The 20,545-nt window shown below is 39.8% G+C and overlaps 1 pseudogene; it reads right to left on the reverse strand.

The window, feature by feature from the left end:
- The window catches only part of LOC129437111 (protein NLRC3-like), a 433,660-nt pseudogene that overhangs the window by 202,897 nt on the left and 210,218 nt on the right, over positions 1 to 20,545 (reverse strand).

A 20,545-nucleotide genomic window follows, 5' to 3' on the forward strand; every position in this document is an offset into this window, starting at 1 on the left:
GCACTGATTTTGTTGTTATGCAGTTTCAAAATACAACATGAGTATGTTTAAATGTATATGTAGTCATCATCACTGATATATCTCTGGCCCTCATGACAAACTAATTGAATAGCCCTGTCGTAGACGCTCAACACACGATCATATTCATAAATAGTAAAGAAATGAAATTATATTAGGCTATCAGTGCTGCTGTCGCTCTTTCCTATCTCTTATTTAAAAAATGAGCTTATGATCAATAAAATGCAGCTTATATCTGCTGCTTTTGGTGACGTGAACTCTGGCCTACATTAAAGGTGCAGTGTGTAATTTTTAGAAGGATCTCTTGACAGAAATGCAAAATAATATACAAAACTATATTATCAGGGGTGTATAAACACCTTTCATAATTAACCGTTATGTTTTTATTACTTTAGAATGAGACGTTTTTTATCAACATACACAGAGGGTCCCCTTACACGGAAGTCGCCATTTTGTGCCATCATGTTTCTACAGAAGCTCTTAATGGACAAACTTTTTTATTACGTTGTCTCCAATCATGACATGTTTGTCTGGTGGTTGCTACTGTAGCTTCTCTATGCATTTCAAAAGCAAGGGGGTGAGCTGTGAACTGAGCTTTTGGTTGCAATTTGGAACCTCACCATTAGATGCCGCTAAAATTTACACACTGCACCTTTAAGTCTCATGTTTTTAAGATTATCTTAAAGTTCCACTGTGTAGGATCTACTCCCATCTAGCGGTAAATTCTATATGACAACCAACTGAATAATACTTTCTAGCCCCCCCCCATTCGTAACACGTTTTAACTCGTACGGTGGCCCGGCCGTGTCATGCCAAGGTTAACATGGCTTCCAGTAGCTACAAAGCAAAAGCAATGAAAAAAATGAACAATTTGCAATGTCCTTTGCCTGTGATCCGTCAAAGCACACAGATTTATGTTAAACATGGAAAAAGTCTGATTTTCATGATATGTCCGCTTAAAATCACATACAACAAGCAACCATAAACGTAGCTTAGACACTCCTTTTTCATCAACGCGAGGAAAAATATCCCAGGGGCTGTTACACTTGGTATTAAGATGCGTTTTCATCGATCGGATCACAAGTGGACGAGAGAGACACATCACGTTTACACCTGGTATTTAAATCCGTCTCTTTTTGTCCATTTTTGACCGCTTCTCTTCAGATTACTGAGGGTATAGTCTGTGGATGAGTCCCTCTCTTGTCATTTAATCATAAGCGGGAGTAATGACGGGTTTCAATGGACACGAACTAATGTTATGTCAGAGTCCAATGCTTATGTTTTAAGTAAACATGTTACATGTCAGTGTATATAAGAGCTTTCTCTGATATTGATGCTTTCATGTATTGAAACTAGGGATGCTCCGATCGATCGGCCACCGATCGTAATCGTCCGATAACGGCATTAAATGACGCGATCGGCACTCGCTAAAATTGCCGATCTCATGATGAGCCGATCTTTTTGTTTACTTTTGTCATCATAGCGTTCCTGATGCGGCTGCAATTAGAGACCATTTTACACAGTGCGAGCATTTTGTAACCCGTTGCTCATGTGTGACGTGCAGATCTGGATTTCTCTCTCTGCCTTTACAGAGATATGCGTATTTTCTATGAGGACGCGCTCCGGTCCTCAGCGCGATGCGTCTTCACATCCCTATCAAACAGCATATACAGCACATATCGATAGCGGACAATTGCATCCTCATGCCGAAAGTTTATTTGCATTCGTTTTAAAGTTTTGAAGGTTTAAACTTCCATTTTCCTCACAGCTGCTCTTGTTTGCGGACACCCGCCGCACGCATACACAGAAGTCATCAGTGCATGTGAATGTGAGCATCTCTCACGTCTTAAAGCTACAGTATCCTAATTCATCTCTCAATAAAATTACTCTCTGTTCATTCATCAGTGAAGAACTGTTGTACTTCATACGAATGCGTGTATATTTAATTCATACAGTAAAGAAAAGACTGTGAAGTGTTTTATTTTAATTACTTTTAACAGACATAAACCTTTTTAAAGGCACATTTCTCTTTGGAAGAAGAAATATTTGGTGTGCTTATTTATTTGATTCTCTATTAAAACAATAATATACTTAATTTATAGTTAGTTTCATTTCTACAAATAGTGCAAACTCTGCTAGATTATAGATAAAAGATTCCCATTCCACTTCCATTCTGTGATCGGCACTGATCGGCGATCGGAGCATCTCTAATTGAAACCAAACTTTGAACATGAACTTGGGACTCCAATGTGATAATGCACAAGATAAAAAACATTTTAAAATTTTACATTTCACAAATCAAGTTAGTGACCGCACCAGAGCAAGCACACTTTTGCGGTTCCTCTGGAAGTGCATTTTCTAGTTATTCTTATTATTATTATTCCCGGGTAGATTTTTTGTGTCAGCTCTACCGCCCAGACCGTTTGACGCAGAGACACCGTTCAAACTTTAAAATGTTCGGCCAGTACAGGTGTAAGTTGCTTGAGAAGATGAAGTCACAGATCCATGTCGTTCGTCTGCCATATTGGATAGAACAGAAAACCTTAAAAAAGTTTCACAGGTCACAAATTTTGTCCAAACTTCATGAAATTCCACGTACGGGATCCTTGGACCAAGCCTCACAAAAGTTACTAGAAGGATTTTTGATTTTCGGAAGCGTTTGCGCGCCACAGCCCAAACTAAATGTGCGTCAACGCCGCCAAAACAGGAAGTAGTTCAAATCTCAATATGTCTGTAACATTTATTAACCAAAATTTTTATATGAACTCTTTACTCCAATTTGAAGATGACCAAGATAAAAAAACATTGCAGTAACATGTCTATATTATGTTATTTTCACTTTAAAATGTCCAATTAAAACCTGTGTAAAAATAAAAATGTCATTAGCCTTTACCAGTAGAGGGCAGCCTTTACGTTCAAACGTGTTTTTTTAGACAGAATGTAAAGATAGCGGCAGCCATCTTTAGAAGCTAAGCTAACAGGCTATTGCTCGGTGGAAAAGTTTGAATAACAATGGGGGGATGTAGTTTTAAGGTTAAAATGGCAAAATGGAATTTAGAAGAGCTGTTGAGAGAATCGGGTGTTCCTTTAAGAGCCACAATACAGCGAAGAGCTGAGGAAGAGAAAGCAGAGAAGCCCGGAGAAGAGGCGGCAGCCTCAGACTCTGCTGCGAGCCCGTGGAGGACTCAGTAACCTCGGCTGCCACCCAAGCTTCGTATCGTATATGGACAGATTCCTGGATACATATTTTTAGAATCGTAAACTTCATCTTATTCACTATACAGTACGCGGTTTCGGATGCAAAACTGCAAATGGATTTTACATTCTGAATGCTTGAATCAACGCGAGCTCTCTGGAGAACGTGCATTTTCACATACAGGTAGGAATTATATGATTCAGACATATTTTAATCCCTTTCTTTTATTTCAGCGATATATGGCACGACAAGTTTAATTCCCTTTTTCATCAATGTAATACATTGTAAACGTATTAGTTTGTAAAGACGTCAGTTTCGCGTCCTCGCGTAGCAGTGATCGTTTGGCATCGGCTCTATAACAGCTGCATGGTTTAAATGATTGTGAATTGACGCAAAAAAGTGTCACTTTACCTTAAATCATGCATGTTATGCCAAGTGTATTTAAACAGTCATGACTTTGAGAAATGTATGACACATTAAAACACAGCTTGCCACAGCTAGAAGACTGCGTATATTTACATAATCTTCAGATAAGAAAGTTATATATCTAAATCGTATGCTTAACTAACGGGAACACGATCGATTGCATTATGCTGTCAATCATTATGCTGCCAATCACTCAGCAAAGCATTGATTTCACATGGAAAGCAAGAGGACAGGGTCGCAATCTTGATGCGCGTGCATATGTTGCATGAGATGCAGAGCGCGAGTCACCCCTTCACGTGTATTCACGCTTTGGTCTGCCCGCGTCAAGATGCGAAGACTGACAGTGGTGAGTTAAGAGAACACGGACTCTATGGCTGTTTTAACTTTATTTATTGTATTTCCAGCTTACAACACCACCTTTTCCGACAGTTGTTCTCTGATATGTCGGCTCAATGATCACAATGACATTAGATGTCTTAATAAAGGAAACGATTTTTGTGAACTAGATAAAAGATCCTGGCGTTTCTCCGAAGTTCAAAGCAGACAAAGGCTCAAATATTATGCGAGTCATCGTTCTCACACAAAAATGCAATTTAAACGTGTAAGTTAATCGCCTATCGCTCACAGCCCAGCACCTGCACCACTGTATGCGTATCGCGCTGACAAACATACACCTGATTTTACTGCCCTGACGAAATATAAAAGTATAATTTCTCTTATTAGAAGCTAACCTTATGTTTGCCAGTTATTAAGATGGCGGTTGTAGTTTAAATAGAGGTCGTGAAATAATTAGCATTGACAAAAAACTGCATAAAACAATGTTATGTTCCATATTATAAACTTTTGGTTATGTGTACTTAAGTGAGTAAATAAGTTAAATTCTCAATGAGTGTGATATGGCTCTTATTTGACCCTTTAAATGTAGAATAAAGCTTACTCGTGTATCCTACAATGCACTTATGTTGTTATGCAGTTTTAAAATACAAAATACGAACATGTCTGGATGTAGATAAAGCCTACTTGGTCATATTACAATGCACAAGTTTTGTTGTATGCAGTTTGAAATAGAGATCGACCGATACTCATTTTTTTAAACCGATGCCAATAACAAATATTTGGTTGCTTATGTGCCCGATAACCGATATGCTGAACCGATTTTTATTTACTGTTATACTTCTGTTTTTGACATAATAATTACTACAACACTACTGAACTGAACAAACCCTTATAATAATAATCATCATCACAATCACTCCCTCTTTGCATATAAAGTAACAAATAGAGGGGTCTGAAAGAGTGAAAAATAATATTAATTTAATGAATAATGTAGAAACTATATTCCTAATACATGGACCATTCCAAACACCTTTCGTCAGAAATGGACTGATCCAAAGTTCGGCCGCGGTTGGCAGCGGGAGAGAGAGAAAACTATAGCGGAGTTGGCTGCTTGTTATACATAGTTTATAGAGTAAAACAGGTGGATTAAGTGCCTTTTTCGGAATAATATGGTTGTTTTGACCAGCAACATGTAGCCTTCAGCAGTAAAAAAAGTAGTTAGCAAAGAGGTTTTACAAATAATATCACTGACTGGAATACTTCATTCAGGAAAGTAACAAACAAAACGGCTTATACATCACTGAATTTCTTAACTGGTAATGTTATTTGATGTCAGAATAATTAATATTTTGTTGTTATAGCTTATGAAATGGCTGTTGACAGCGCTGTTATCTATGCATTTACTCACGCATTAACTGTATCAAAACTGTGACCGGTTGCGGAGGTAATAAATAATTAATTAATATCCACAGACATTTATATAGATATTTTAGCAAAATAATGTTTATCTGGTAAATTTTAATATAACTTAGGGTAAATCTTGTTAAAAGCTTCAGCCTTCAACCCCGGTAAGTGAACAGCACGTGATTTTGTGAGTTCGTCTCTATTCTTGGACAAACTGCATACATTGCTTTTAATATATCAACTTATTTAGCATAACATACATTAATGCACAAATAAGATGTGTTATAAATGCCTCAGATGCAAAGTAAGTATACTCAAAGTCCTTTTAATGAAGTCGCGTCACTCCGCCGTCATATTTGCTGTGCACGCTGCTGCTGTGAGCTCTTCTCCTCAGATGCGTCCAGCGCGCAATTCTCAATTCTCTTGTTTATCGGTCAATCCGATATCACAAACCCGATATCCGATCATCGGAAAATGCTCAAATATCGGGAAAATATCGGAAAACAGATATATCGGTCGATCTCTAGTTTGAAAATACATGTTTGTAGAAAAAGTATATTGTACAATGCATTGATTTTGTTGTTATGCAGTTTCAAAATACAACATGAGTATGTTTAAATGTATATGTAGTCATCATCACTGATATATCTCTGGCCCTCATGACAAACTAATTGAATAACCCTGTCGTAGACGCTCAACACACAATCATATTCATAAATAGTAAAGAAATGCAATGATATTAGGCTATCAGTGCTGCTGTCGCTCTTTCCTATCGCTTATTTTAAAAATGAGCTTATGATCAATAAAATGCACCTTACATCTGCTGCTTTTGGTGACGTGAACTCTGGCCTACATTAAAGGTGCAGTGTGTAATTTTTAGAAGGATCTCTTGACAGAAATGCAAAATAATATACAAAACTATATTATCAGGGGTGTATAAACACCTTTCATAATGAACCGTTATGTTTTTATTACTTTAGAATGAGACGTTTTTATCAACATACACAGAGGGTCCCCTTACACGGAAGTCGCCATTTTGTGCCATCATGTTTCTACAGAAGCTCTTAATGGACAAACTTTTTTATTACGTTGTCTCCAATCATGACATGTAGCTGTAGCTTCTCTATGCATTTCAAAAGCAAGGGGTGAGCTGTGAACTGAGCTTTTGGTTGCAATTTGGAACCTCACCATTAGATGCCGCTAAAATTTACACACTGCACCTTTAAGTCTCATGTTTTTAAGATTATCTTAAAGTTCCACTGTGTAGGATCTACTCCCATCTAGCGGTAAAATTGTATATGACAACCAACTGAATATTACTTTCTAGCCCCCCCATTCGGAACGCGTTTTAACTCGTACGGTGGCCCGGCCGTGTCATGCCAAGGTTAACATGGCTTCCAGTAGCTACAAAGCAAAAGCAATGAAAAAAATGAACAATTTGCAATGTCCTTTGCCTGTGATCCGTCAAAGCACACAGATTTATGTTAAACATGGAAAAAGTCTGATTTTCATCATATGTCCGCTTAAAATCACATACAACAAGCAACCATAAACGTAGCTTAGACACTCCTTTTTCATCAACCCGAGGAAAAATATCCCAGGGGCTGTTACACTTGGTATTAAGATGCGTTTTCATTTATTGGATCACAAGTGGACGAGAGAGACACATCACGTTTACACCTGGTATTTAAATCCGTCTCTTTTTGTCCATTTTTGACCGCTTCTCTCCAGATTACTGAAGGGATGGTCTGTGGACGAGTCCCTCTCCTGTCATTTAATCATAAGCGGGAGTAATGACGGGTTTCAATGGACACGAACTATTGTTATGTCAGAGTCCAATGCTTATGTTTTAAGTAAACATGTTACATGTCAGTGTATATAAGAGCTTTCTCTGATATTGATGCTTTCATGTATTGAAACTAGGGATGCTCCGATCGATCGGCCACCGATCGTAATCGTCCGATAACGGCATTAAATGACGCGATCGGCACTCGCTAAAATTGCCGATCTCATGAGCCGATCTTTCTGTTTACTTTTGTCATCATAGCGTTCCTGATGCGGCTGCAATTAGAGACCATTTTACACAGTGCGAGCATTTGTAACCCATTGCTCATGTGTGACGTGCAGATCTGAATTTCTCTCTCTGCCTTTACAGAGATATGCGTATTTTCTACGAGGACGCGCTCCGGTCCTCAGCGCGATGCGTCTTCACATCCCTATCAAACAGCATATACAGCACATATCGATCGCGGACAATTGCATCCTCATGCCGAAAGTTTATTACTTGCATTCGTTTTAAAGTTTTGAAGGTTTAAACTTCCATTTTCCTCACACCTGCTCTTGTTTGCGGACACCCGCCGCACGCATACACAGAAGTCATCAGTGCATGTGAACGGAGTGACCTCTCTCACGTCTTAAAGCTACAGTATCCTAATTCATCTCTCAATAAAATTACTCTGTTCATTCATCAGTGAAGAACTGTTGTACTTCATACGAATGCGTGTATATTTAATTCATACAGTAAAGAAAAGACTGTGAAGTGTTTTATTTTAATTACTTTTAACAGACATAAACCTTTTTAAAGGCACATTTCTCTTTGGAAGAAGAAATATTTGTTGTGCTTATTTATTTGATTCTCTATTAAAACAATAATATACCTAATTTATAGTCAGTGATGGTACTAACGGCGTTATAAATAAACGGCGTTACTAACGGCGTTATTTTTATCAGTAACGAGTAATCAAATAAATTACTGTTTCTCCCGTTATAACGCCGTTACCGTTATTGACAATAAATGCTGCGCGTTACTATAATTAATCTCACTAAAGCGATTTTCACCAGAGTAGGTTCTCTCATGCAGACAGGCAATGTTTGTCTCTAGTGTGTGTGTGTGTGTTGGGGGCTGAGAGACACATAACTAATGCTGATTGGTGTGTGTGTGTTAGAGGGGGTGGGACAACCACATAAGCGGTGATGATTGGCTTAATTTCCATCGCTAGCCAACCAGAGGCAGGCAGAGATCATACGCAACCACATGCACAGTCCGAGAAGTTCAGTGCAGTGTTGCCAACTTGGTGACTTTGTTACTAGGTTTAGCAACTTTATAAACCCCTTTAGCGACTTTATTTACTAAAAGCGACTAGGACAAATCGAGCGATCTTTTCTGGCGTGGTTGGAGACTGACGTCACGCGAGAGTATGTATCGCTCTCTCTTCTCAACGAGCAGCGGCTGATGCTGCTATACACTCACAGGCAGCCCGGACCTCGCGCTGCAGTCCGCGAGTCCCACACCCGCAATGACAGAGCGATGACAAGTACAACAAACTCAAAGGTAGCAGTCGCAAACACAACGTATAATAAGCACTACTTTTCCATTGTTGAGGTGAAACGCAAGAATGTTTATGTAATGTGCAACTTATGCAGAGTAAGAAAGAGCCTCTTCACGTCTGTAATTCTGATCTAATAAAGTACCCCACATCGTCACATGCTGCCACCTCTTGCGAAAATTAACCAGGGGTTTTTGTGGTAAAAGTGCAGTAACCATGGTTTTTTGGCGTATTGATTGCTATCAGTAAAACCATGGTTTTAGTACAGTAACCATAGTGAATTATGGTTTGTTGTCAAAACCATGGTTATTTTGTGGTAACCATGGTTTTACTGCAGTAACCATGTTTTTTGGTTTTAACTGTAGCAAAACCATGGTTAATTTTCGTAAGGGACAAAATAAGTGGTTTCTCTTTAGTGTCTAATTCATTCAACAAATGTTATATTGGGGGCATCCAAGTTATTTGAAATATTTGAACTTTTTTAAGTAACGCAATAGTTACTTTGCCTGGTAATTAGTTACATGTATAATGATGTAACACAGTTACTAACTCAGTTACTATTTTTGAGAAGTAACTAGTAACTATAACTAATGACTTTTTTAAAGTAACGTTGCCAACAATGTTTATAGTTAGTTTCATTTCTACAAATAGTGCAAACAAAAGATTACCATTCCACTTCCATTCTGTGATCGGCATTGATCGGCGATCGGAGCATCTCTAATTGAAACCAAACTTTGAACATGAACTTGGGACTCCAATGTGATAATGCACAAGATAAAAAACATTTTAAAATTTTACATTTCACAAATCAAGTTAGTGACCGCACCAGAGCAAGCACACTTTTGCGGTTCCTCTGGAAGTGCATTTTCTAGTTATAACTAACATGTCTTTTCCTTACAGGTTTAAACATTTGTACTGTAAGCTTTTGACAACAAAATGTGTTGAAATAGAGGAGGTACGTGTGGTTAAATGATTTAAATTTAAAACCCCATGACTTGTTAAAGCTGAGGTCATCAAGAAAGTTAAATTTGGTTTTGTCTGCATGGTAACAGAGAGGAGTTTCTGAATTGCAGATATGAAGAATAAATTATATTAGAGATAAATGATGTGACTTTGTCATGTATCTATCCTATATAAACTCTTGTATTCTTTCTGATGAGGAGGATTCGGCCGTGATTAAATCATATTCAAAGACATTGACTGGAGTCTGTCAGGTTTAACACATAGGGCCCTATCTTGCACCCAGCGCAATTGACTTTGTCAGTGACGCATGTATCATTTCATATTTTGCACCGGCGCAAAGCGGGTTTTTCCCTCCGCAGACGCACGTCGGCAAACTAGGGAATGAACTTGCGCTCCCTGGGCGGTTCAGGGCAAAAAAGGAGGCGTGCTCCGGCGCAAACCATCTCTTATGCTATTTTGCAGTTTCAAAAAACAATTGCGCTACTAACCAAAAAAAACTAGTCTAAAGTCAGTGGCGCGTTGCGCGTAGTTCATTATGCTATTTTAAGGGCGCATGCTTGACCATAATGTATAGCGTGCACAACGCGCATTGCTTATCTAATCTACACAGATGCAACAGTTATTTTTGCAAATCATAAATTGTTACAATAAAAAATATAAGATAAGGGAAATCATCAAATCATAAATTGTTACAATAAAAATATAAATACATGAGATAAGGGAAATCATTGTGGTGAGCATTGTGGTGATAGTTTTTATTTATTTTGTGTGGCAGCGTTAAACAATTATCATGCAAATAACGATTAAAATGTTTTCATAAGTTTGTTGTGTGGCTGTACTACGTTTATTTTATCTAAATAATAATTAAAATGTTTTCATAAGAAACCTTCATGTATGTGAACTTGATTTGTAAGTGTACTTTGGGGTTGAACCTTGCTTGCGTTTCTTGTGTCCGATTTCAAAGCCCCCAAACCCTTTCAGCGGTGAGGGTGGACGCAGCGATGTCCTCCTGTGTGCCCGGCGTGCCCGATTTATGCTGGCAAGCTTGGGATTCCCCCGTCTCCTGACATCATTGTAGTGCTTGGCGCAGCTGATGAGACAATTGTGGCTATTTCCTCTCACGCCTGTTTAACCGACGCTGATTTGGGCGGGTTTCTCCTATCCCCATACAAAACAACTTCTCTGTCTTTGAGTGCTCTTACAAGAACGTGGGTCTCCTCGGCTGTGAACCGCTCCTGGCGTGCGCCTGTCAAATCCGTCATAATAATAGTAACCCGCCATGGAACTTGCGCCCTTGCGTTTAAAGGGAATGTTGGATAGCGTTCTGATTGGCTTATTTGAGGTTACGCCCAAACCACACCTATGAATAATGAACCTACTTCAGACCAACCCCTTATTGATTTGAGCCCGGCGCAAGACTTATTTCTCCCGCCGGGAAAATAGCAACAGCGCCCAAGATCCGCCCACAAAGTCACTTGCGCTTTGCGCTTCGGACTTGCGTTTCAGATCGTTAAAATAGGGCCCATAATCTTATTTCCTCAAGTGTTTGTGTTCATTAGGGGTGGGAATCGTTTGGACCCTCATGAATCGATTCAGTATCGACATATATAATTAATATGTTAACAGGCATATCGATATGTAACTGTAACTGACATATCGTCTAATCATCATCATTATACACAGTGATTTTGGCAGTATTACTGTATTTATCTAATGCTGCGCACCCAGCGCCTCCGTCTGAATAACAAATGATGTGCATATTTTTACAGAAGTATATTCATGTTCTTATCTATATCTAAACATTTAGCGGCAGGTTTTTGGAACACTATTAGCACATCAGATGAGTCACTAAATGAAAGGCGCTGTTTCTTCCTGCCGCTCACTGAACAGAGAAAAGGCAGAGGAAGATCATCCCAACATGTATTTTGTTTTCTTGTAGTTTAGGATTAGTCAAATAGGGTTAGATATATTTGGTTTTTCTTTATCTACTGCTCGTGTAAGCTGCGCTGTGGGTGCTCGTGCGGTGCGCGCTCTCAAGCTGTCCATGTGCAGCACCCCTCCAGCAGTTGAGTTTGGTTCTGATAACATCACATTATTATTTTGAAAAATAACTTTTAAGAATCAATTCTTGGCATTTGGTGCATCGAAGAATCAAAATTTTCCCACCCCTAGTGTTCATAATGGATAAGATGTTGTGTGACTCTTGAGTGTTTGTCTTCTATGGACACCCGGTGAGGATAAATGTTTTGTGTGTGTTGTCTATAGATGCACCGGTTATGTAACTTAAGTCAGTCAGGTGTGTAGGGGAAATCTAACAACACAACATCATTCATTTTTATTGTAGAATAATACAATTTTAATTTGAATCTTTATCTCAGTTTTTATCTTCACAGGTTGTGTTGTGATGAAACACTGCAGTACTTTGATGATGTATCGGCTTACTGATCAGATCCTTTACAGTTTAGTGTGTTTTTTTCATACAGTTTATGTTTAACTAAACCTCAGTACATGTGTGACTATCAGAGAGATGATCTTACTTCAGTATCTCCAGTTTACAGTCAGGATTCTTCAGTACATCAGACATCAGCTTCACTCCTGAATCTCTTAGATTATTATAAGACAGATCCAGATGTGTCAGGTGTGATGGGTTTGATCTCAGAGCTGAAGTCAAAGTAACACAACCTTCATCTGTGATATCACACATCATCAACCTGTAGAGAACAGAGAGAAACAGTTTGTTCACACACAGATCAAATCTACAGTGAGTTGAATTTGTTTCTCTTCCTGTCATCATTTAGTGTTTATGAACATTTTCATTTTAGTTTCATTTATGTGTGTTTGTGTTTTACTGAAACACATCAGAGAGATTTACAAGGAAATGAACTTCATCAGTTTATGTTTATATTAACTGTGTGATTTATTTTTTTATACAGTAATAAAATCCGATTTCTCTCATCAAACATCACAAAATTTTCACTTATTTCTGAATGATTTTGTTTTTTACTTTGCAAAAGCACACTTGTTGTTCTTCTTAAGTTTTATTATTATTATTATTTTTATTATTTTTCCCGGGTAGATTTTTTTGGCCAGCTCTAGCGCCTAGACCGTTTGACACAGAGACACCGTTCAAACTTTAAAATGTTCTAGGCCTGGCAAACTCGATTCCTTTCAAGGATCCGGGTTATTGTGAGTCACACACTAAAGTGATCCGGGTTGTGTGAGTCACTTGAGTCAGTATTGTTAAATCGCCAAGGAAACTCAGTACAGACCGCTTGTATCCAGAGGATCCACGCGACTCGAGATTCTCAGAGCTGGAAACATTGCAGACTCGCAGACCATGGGACTCATGACACTTTACTCGCTCTATAGATCCACTAACGGGCTGATTCGCGCGGAACAGCTGGAGCCGGTTAGTGGATCTATAGATCGACTGAAGTCTCCTCAAAAGCAAATCCACAACAAAAGCCTTTCACTTCTGAAATATCATGCTTATAGGTTTTAGGTTTGGTGTGTATGGTTGACCATTTAAAAAAAATATGCCTGATACTAAGAGCATAATAATATAGAGAAAATATAGAAAAAAACTGTGTCCTGATTATGTAGCCCCCGAGCTGGAGAGTCTCGAGTCTGCGATGTTTCCGGCAGATCTGCGAATCTGCAGTGTTTCCGGCTCTGATTCGAGTTCGCGCGGATCAGCCGGTTACGAGTTGAGAGATTCTCGAGTCAAAGCTCGCGCGAATCAGCAGGTCTCTCGAGTTTGCAATGTTTCCGGCTCTGAGTGAGAATCTCGGGTCAGTTCTCGCGCAGATCAGCCGGTTACGAGTGGATCTGTAGAGCGAGCGAAGTCTCATTAATAATGTTAAAAGAGGTTTGTGTGTGTGTGTGGTGGCGCTGTTTATGGTTTTACATTGAATTGTAGTAGGACTCAACTGATCCGGGTTAATGATACTAGAGACTCGCGACTCATGAGTTAATTTAAAGATCCGGGTGAAAGATCCGAGTGAGTCACACTCAAACAGGTCTAAAATGTTCGGGCAGTACCGGTGTAAGTTGCTTGAGAAGATGAAGTCACAGATCCATGTCGTTCGGCCACCATATTGGATAGAACACAAAACCTTTAAAAAGTTTCACAGGTCACAAATTTTGTCCAAACTTCAAGAAATTCCACGTACACGATCCTTAGACCAAGCCTCACAAAAGTTACTAGAAGGATTTTTGATTTTCGGAAGCATTTGCCCATAACAGCTCAAAATATACCTATGGCGTAGTCGCCAAACAGGAAGTAGTTCATATCTCAGATTGTCTGTAACATATCTTTATAATTTTTTTATATGAACTCGGAACTCCAATGTGAAGATGGCCAAGATAAAAAAAACATTGCAGAAACATGTCTATATTATGTTATTTTCACTTTAAAATGTCCAATAAAATCCTATGTAAAAATAAAAATGTCATTAGCTTTTACCACTAGAGGGCAGCCCAAGCGTGTTTAATTGCCTTGCCTTCACACGTGACTAGACCGAAACTAAGTCCGTGCATATTGAAAACTATATATACTGAGAATTATTTGATACTAAATCCGATGGAATATTAAAGGGCGTTTTGCAGGTAAAATTTTTCAACGAATTTGTGCAATTTGCTGTTGATAATAAACATTTAAACTGTTATCCATTGTATTTTATGTTGTTGGGTATCACAAAACCCGAAAAAGTATGAAAAAGTACAGCGGTTTGCAATGATTCTCCTTTCCCCCACAACGCACTGTATGACGTCACGCTGGGGCAGTGCCGGTCCTAGATGCTGGGGGGCCCTAAGCAAAGCTTTGTGAGGGGCCCTCTGTCAGTGCATTCAGACCCTGATAGCACACATGCATCTTGAAGATGTCTATTTGATGTCTGCGTTTACATCTGCAAGATGTCTTATTTAGATTGTTTTCTCATCTGCAATACGTCTGTGAGACGTCTCCTAAAAGATGTCATATAGACATATTGAAGATGTCTGCAAGACGTTTTTGATTTAGAATGTATGTAAAGCAGCTCTTTTCCTTTATAAGATGTTTTTACACACCAGATGTATTCCAGATCTCCAGATCTTTACCAGACATCTTACAGACGTACCTGTGCTATCTGGGTAAAACCCAGTCAATGTTTCTGTTAGTTAGTTGTTAACTAACCACATAGGGGATTATCTTATAGCTGTATATTATTCCCATATGCACATTACTTTGAAACCCTGACTGATAAACTTGCTGATTATAACATGAAACATGTATTTGCTGATAAGTTGTTTTGATTTAAAATGTGTTGTGAGAAGCACAAAAAATTAACCTGATCTAAATGAATGTAATGAATCAAATTAAATTGAATATAAATACATACTGTTAATACAAAGGGGTTAAATTGGGATTTGTTATGTGGGGTGGGGGCTCTGTGGGGAGGGGTACTTCGAGGGGTAACATGTTTAATACTGATGACAGCAAAGCCACTGGTGTGTTTCAATGACATTCTGGACCTCTGATAGGATTTGATAAGTTTCAGCTTTAAAAGAGCATTTCACCCGTAGAAACATTAATCTTTATTGAAAGTGTTATATTTGTAGTCGAAATGTAACATAGATTTAGAATTTGGTGCCTATTTGATAGAGAAAAGGGGTGTTTGTAGTCTCACCCCCTCAACAAAGATATTGGACTTCCTTTTTTCAATGATGCAAAATGATGATTTTTACATCATTGAAAGAAGGATGTGCAACACTGAAATCTGTATTTCTCCTGACTCAGCGGCAACTGAGGAAATGATGCACGACCATTCAAAAACATGACTGGAGTTCTAACTATACACAGCTTAATGCAAATGGGTGAAGTGTCCCTTTAAAGCTGTCACAGAGGTTGACCCCAAATATTTTAAAAATAGTGTCTGATTTTAAATATTGCAAATCTATGAGTTTGACACCCTATATCCATTTGTTGCACATGTCATTATGCACAACTGATCAAACTTTAAAGGAAGTTAAAATAATCAATCTCCTTGAATAATTCTAGGCATAAGATGCTCAAAAAGACTCAATTAACAAGATAAGGTACAACACACAGTACTGTATCAGCAACATGTCTTATAAATTAGCCATAGAGATTCCCTATGCTGGTCAGCAGCTACAATCATATAGTTAGGTTTGATTTGTGTAATCAAAATACATTATTTTATTATCTATACAATGAGTTATATCCAGTGTTATCCAGTTAACATACTGTAATTAAACGAGTGACATATACTTTAATCCTTTACAAATTTCAAGTCTTCTATTAAGTTTTCTCGACGTGGGCACCATTCTTACCTCTCTTTCTCTTTCTCTCTCTCTCTCGCTCTCTCTCTCTCTCTCTCTCTCTCTCTCTCTCTCTCTCTCTTTCGCTCTCGTCAAATTATCCTGCACGAGAGCGCGTTCTTGAAGTTCAAAGGAAAAAGCGCGTGTTTTCGCGGCAATTTCGTCACCCAATTCGCGTCATTTGAATCGCCCCATGCTAGGACGCGTGTCTTTACATTGACTTAATCTGCTCGCGCAAATCCTTTATCTTGTTCCCTTGCTTCACGTTTTTCCCCTTTATTCTGCTCCAGACGGATAGCTCTGTTTTAAATCAATGGTGGGCATATAATATGCGCATCGTTACCAAATCACTCTTCTGCGTCATGCACGCGGCCGTTTCTAAATTTGAAGGCTGCAACCTCCGGATCATGTCGCATATGCGCGCTGCATTCGTCATCAAGCCTGATTTATTTAAGTTAAATAAGCATTTCATTTGCAAGTCATACGCATAATATAACAATTAACCATTAACTAAGAATAATAGTCAACATTATAATTGTTAATATTCTAAAATACGTTTTTATGACGCATATGCAGCCTACAGATGTGACCTCTGATGGCTGCAGCCTTCGGATTGAGAAACTGCCTGCATGTTGTCCGAGTACATATCAGTGATTTAAGAAATCATTAAGTATTTTTAAAAACCCGCACAAATTCGGAAGTTTGCAAATTATTTAAATTATAGCGTCTTGTTTTCATTAAACATAATAATAATTTTTCTTTGATATAATGGTTTTAAATAATTCTGAGATCAAGGGGGCCCTCTAGTGGTGCGGGGCCCTATGCAAATTGCGTACTTTGCGTATAGGAAAGACCGGCACTGTGCTAAATAGTGATACTAGAAGCTACATTTATAACATTTACCTCAGTTAAAAAATACTGCTGGTAACGTTAAAGCACTGACGGGCTTCGTCAACCGTCAGTTATAAAAGCTCTGTTAAATACATTTTGTTCCGGGTTTTAATGAATTACGTTACAGTCCTGCTTTATTTCTTTGTCATTTTCAATTAAATTGCCAAGCACAATAAGACAGCTGTGTTGTAAGGAGACGAAATTCGAGACAGGGGTGTTATTTCAATGAAGCGCGTGGTCAAAGGAACCGGGTGGAAGACGGTGGAAGGGAAATTATATGTAAATGTTTGTCGCTGTTTTACACATATTCCCTGAGTATTGTTCGCTTGTTCACGAGTGTTTTATCAGGGTTGGAGCTAAACCTTGAAGGAAAGTGGAAACTGCTGGCCACAGTTAAGAACTTTCTGCTGGTCTTGTAAAGAATTCGAATGTCCACTTGAGTCTTTAACTCTACGAATACTTTTATTTTAATGCAACGTGCAGCTAACATACATGCAAGCAGTAAACATGAGACTTCCGTGTGCGTTCTACGTCAACACTCATAACGTGCATACGTCAGTAGAGACGTAGCAGAACGCCCTTAAAGGTATATGAGCACATTATGTGACATCTCCCCTTTTAAGTTTTCTTTTTTTTTTCCTGAGGACAAACAGTAATGCAAAAAAATCTGTTCCTATGACCAAACATTCAAAAGGTATAACGTTTGACTAAGCAGTAAGTCACTTGTGTCTGTTGACTTAACTCATCAGACATAACACTACGCATCATATTAACAAACATTAGAACATCAGCTCTCTTCACAGGATCCTTGAACATTTCCCTTAATGTCCCTCTAGTCCACCCCACAGTCCCTGGCTAAACATATAAACACAATAGCCACATTTTCACAGTGAACCTGTGATATATATATATACATATATATATATATATATCTATATATTTTTTTTTTATAAATTAAACCTTTCAACAGGTTTTCTTAGTCTACCCGAGCGGGTCTGGAACAGTCCAGTCTGGGTGTCTGGCGTTTTAATATTGAGGTTTGGTGATGCAGCATCTGGTGAGACCACAGGGTCGGGCTGCTGTATTGTAGCTTCCCGTTGTAGTCCATCTGAGGCTAGAGGGAGTGTGGTCTCGGCCGCTGAAGGAACATGCTGCAAGTGACGCCGGTTGCGTCTCAGGGTTGCTCCCTGGGGTGTTTCAATGACAAGGGAGCGTGGTGTGACGCTGTCTCCTGAGACAACGGCAGGTGTTTTCCAGGCTTTCTGATGGTCCAGCTTCATGAGGACAGGATCACCAGGCTTTAAAGGCAGCAAAGGCCTAGTTCCGTGGCGCCGATTAAAGTAGAATGCTTGTTTTTCTTTTTCCGAAGCGTCCTTACGTCTGACAGTTTCCAGATTGGCCATTGGGGCTGTAAATTTACCTCCAATGCTGGGAGGGTTGTTTTTATTTTTCGACCCATGAGTAACTCTGCCGGGCTCACCCCTGTGGAGGTGCAAGGCGTTGACCGAAAACACATGAGGGCGAGCAAAGGGTCTTTCTGCTTCAAAATTCTTTTAGCAGTTTGAACACCTCTCTCTGCATGTCCATTCCCTTGAGGGTTGTGTGGACTCGAGGTGATGTGTGTGAAGTCGAACTCTTTCGCAAAGTCTTTAAATTCCTGGCATGAAAATTGGGGCCCATTGTCGGACACGACCTCATCTGGACAACCAAATCTAGCAAACACGGCCTTTAATTTCAAGATTATCTGTGAAGCAGTGGTTGTTCGCAGGTGAAGTATTTCCAGGAACCGGGAAAAGTAGTCTGACACAACAAGGTAAGTGTGTTTGTTATGATCGCACAGGTCCATAGCGAGTCTCTTCCAAGGTCGGTCCGGTAGAGGGGTAGAGATGAGAGGTTCTTTCCGCTGGCTGGGTTTTATCTCACGGCATACCTGACATGATTGGACTTTTTGTTGAATTTCTGATGAAATGCCGGGCCACCATACCGATGCATGGGCTCGCTCTCTACACTTAGTCAAACCCTGGTGCCCGTCGTGTATTCGGTTCAGGATGTCTGCTCTTAGCACATCTGGAATCACCATACGGCTGCCTCTGATGATAATTCCATCGCATTCAGATAATTCAGCTTTCATGGGAAAAAACTCTCTGATTGCTGCTGGTACTTGGCCTATGTACTCTGGCCACCCTGACTTTATGTACTGCAACACCAATTGTAGGTTACAGTCGGCTGCTGTAGCTGCCTTTATGGCTTCAAGTCTACGAGGAGTTGCAGGCATGGTGTCCACGACGGCTGCTATGTAGCACGCTACGTCTGAATGAGTGTCAGTCTCCTGTTCCATACACTGTAGTGGACTCCGTGAGAGTGTGTCGGCCACCGTTAGTGTCTTTCCTGGTGCATATTCAGCCATCGGTTTAAATCTCATAAGTCTCATGAGTAGTCTTTGGCACCGTATTGGCACGTTATCCAGGTCTTTCTGATTCATGAGTGGCACCAGCGGTTTGTGGTCTGTGACCAATTTAAAACTCTCGAGGCCACACAGGTACTTTTCAAATCTCTCACAGGCCCAGACACTCGCCAAACACTCTTTCTCTATCTGTGCATATCTGGTCTCCGCATCAGACAGACAACGTGAGCAGTATGCCACAGGTTTCCATTCCCCTTCATGTAGCTGCAACAATACTCCGCCAATGCCATAACTACTGGCGTCAGCTGAGACCGCCGTGGGGCGATTCACATCGTAGAACTTCAGAACTGGAGAAGTGGACAGGATGTCTTTGATCAGCTGGAATGCCTCCTGCTGAGGGTGGTCCCACGTCCACACTGACTTGGACCTTAACAGATCGTATAGAGGCTGACCCACCGTAGACAGATTGGGAATGTATTTCCCTAAGTAATTAAACATGCCTAGAATACGCTTTAAGTCATGCACATTCTGTGGTGGTGGTAGCTCGTGGATTGCTTTGACTTTGTCAGGGTCAGGTCTAACACCTGATTTGTCAATGACTTGTCCCAAAAAGTGAAGTTTATTTTGTCTGAACTTACATTTTTCTTTGTTCAGCTTCAGACCGGCTGACTCTATTCTCTCCAACACCATGCTGAGACGCTTGTCATGCTGCTCTGGAGTATCTCCATATACCAAAATGTCGTCCATAAAGATAGCCACGCCTTCCAGGCCGTTGAGGGTCTCAGTCATTTTCCGTTGGAATATTTCAGGAGCGCTAGTTATTCCAAATGGGAGACGTTTGAAGGCGAATCTCCCAAAGGGTGTTATAAAGGTGGTCAGCCTGGTGCTTTCAGGGTGTAGAGGTATTTGCCAAAACCCGGAGGCGGCATCCAGTGATGTAAACATGGTCGCGCCACTGAGTTTAGCTGTAATTTCTTCAGCAGTTGGAAGTACGTACCTCTCTCTCCTTACGGCCTCATTTAGCCTCTTTAAATCAACACAGATGCGCACCTTCCCATTTTTCCTTGGAACTGGCACCATAGGCGCACACCAGTCAGTGGGCTCGGTCACCGGCTCAATCACCTCATTTTCCTCCATGCGTTGTAATTCCTCTTTCACTTTTTGCAGAAGAGGCAACGGGACACGACGAGCAGTGTGCACTGCATATGGCTCAGCATCACCTCTCAACAGGATTTTAACAGGTTCGGTTTTGAGTGTTCCGTG

The sequence above is a fragment of the Misgurnus anguillicaudatus genome, chromosome 24, assembly GCF_027580225.2.
Source record: "Misgurnus anguillicaudatus chromosome 24, ASM2758022v2, whole genome shotgun sequence".
NCBI classification, from domain to species: Eukaryota; Metazoa; Chordata; class Actinopteri; order Cypriniformes; family Cobitidae; genus Misgurnus; species Misgurnus anguillicaudatus.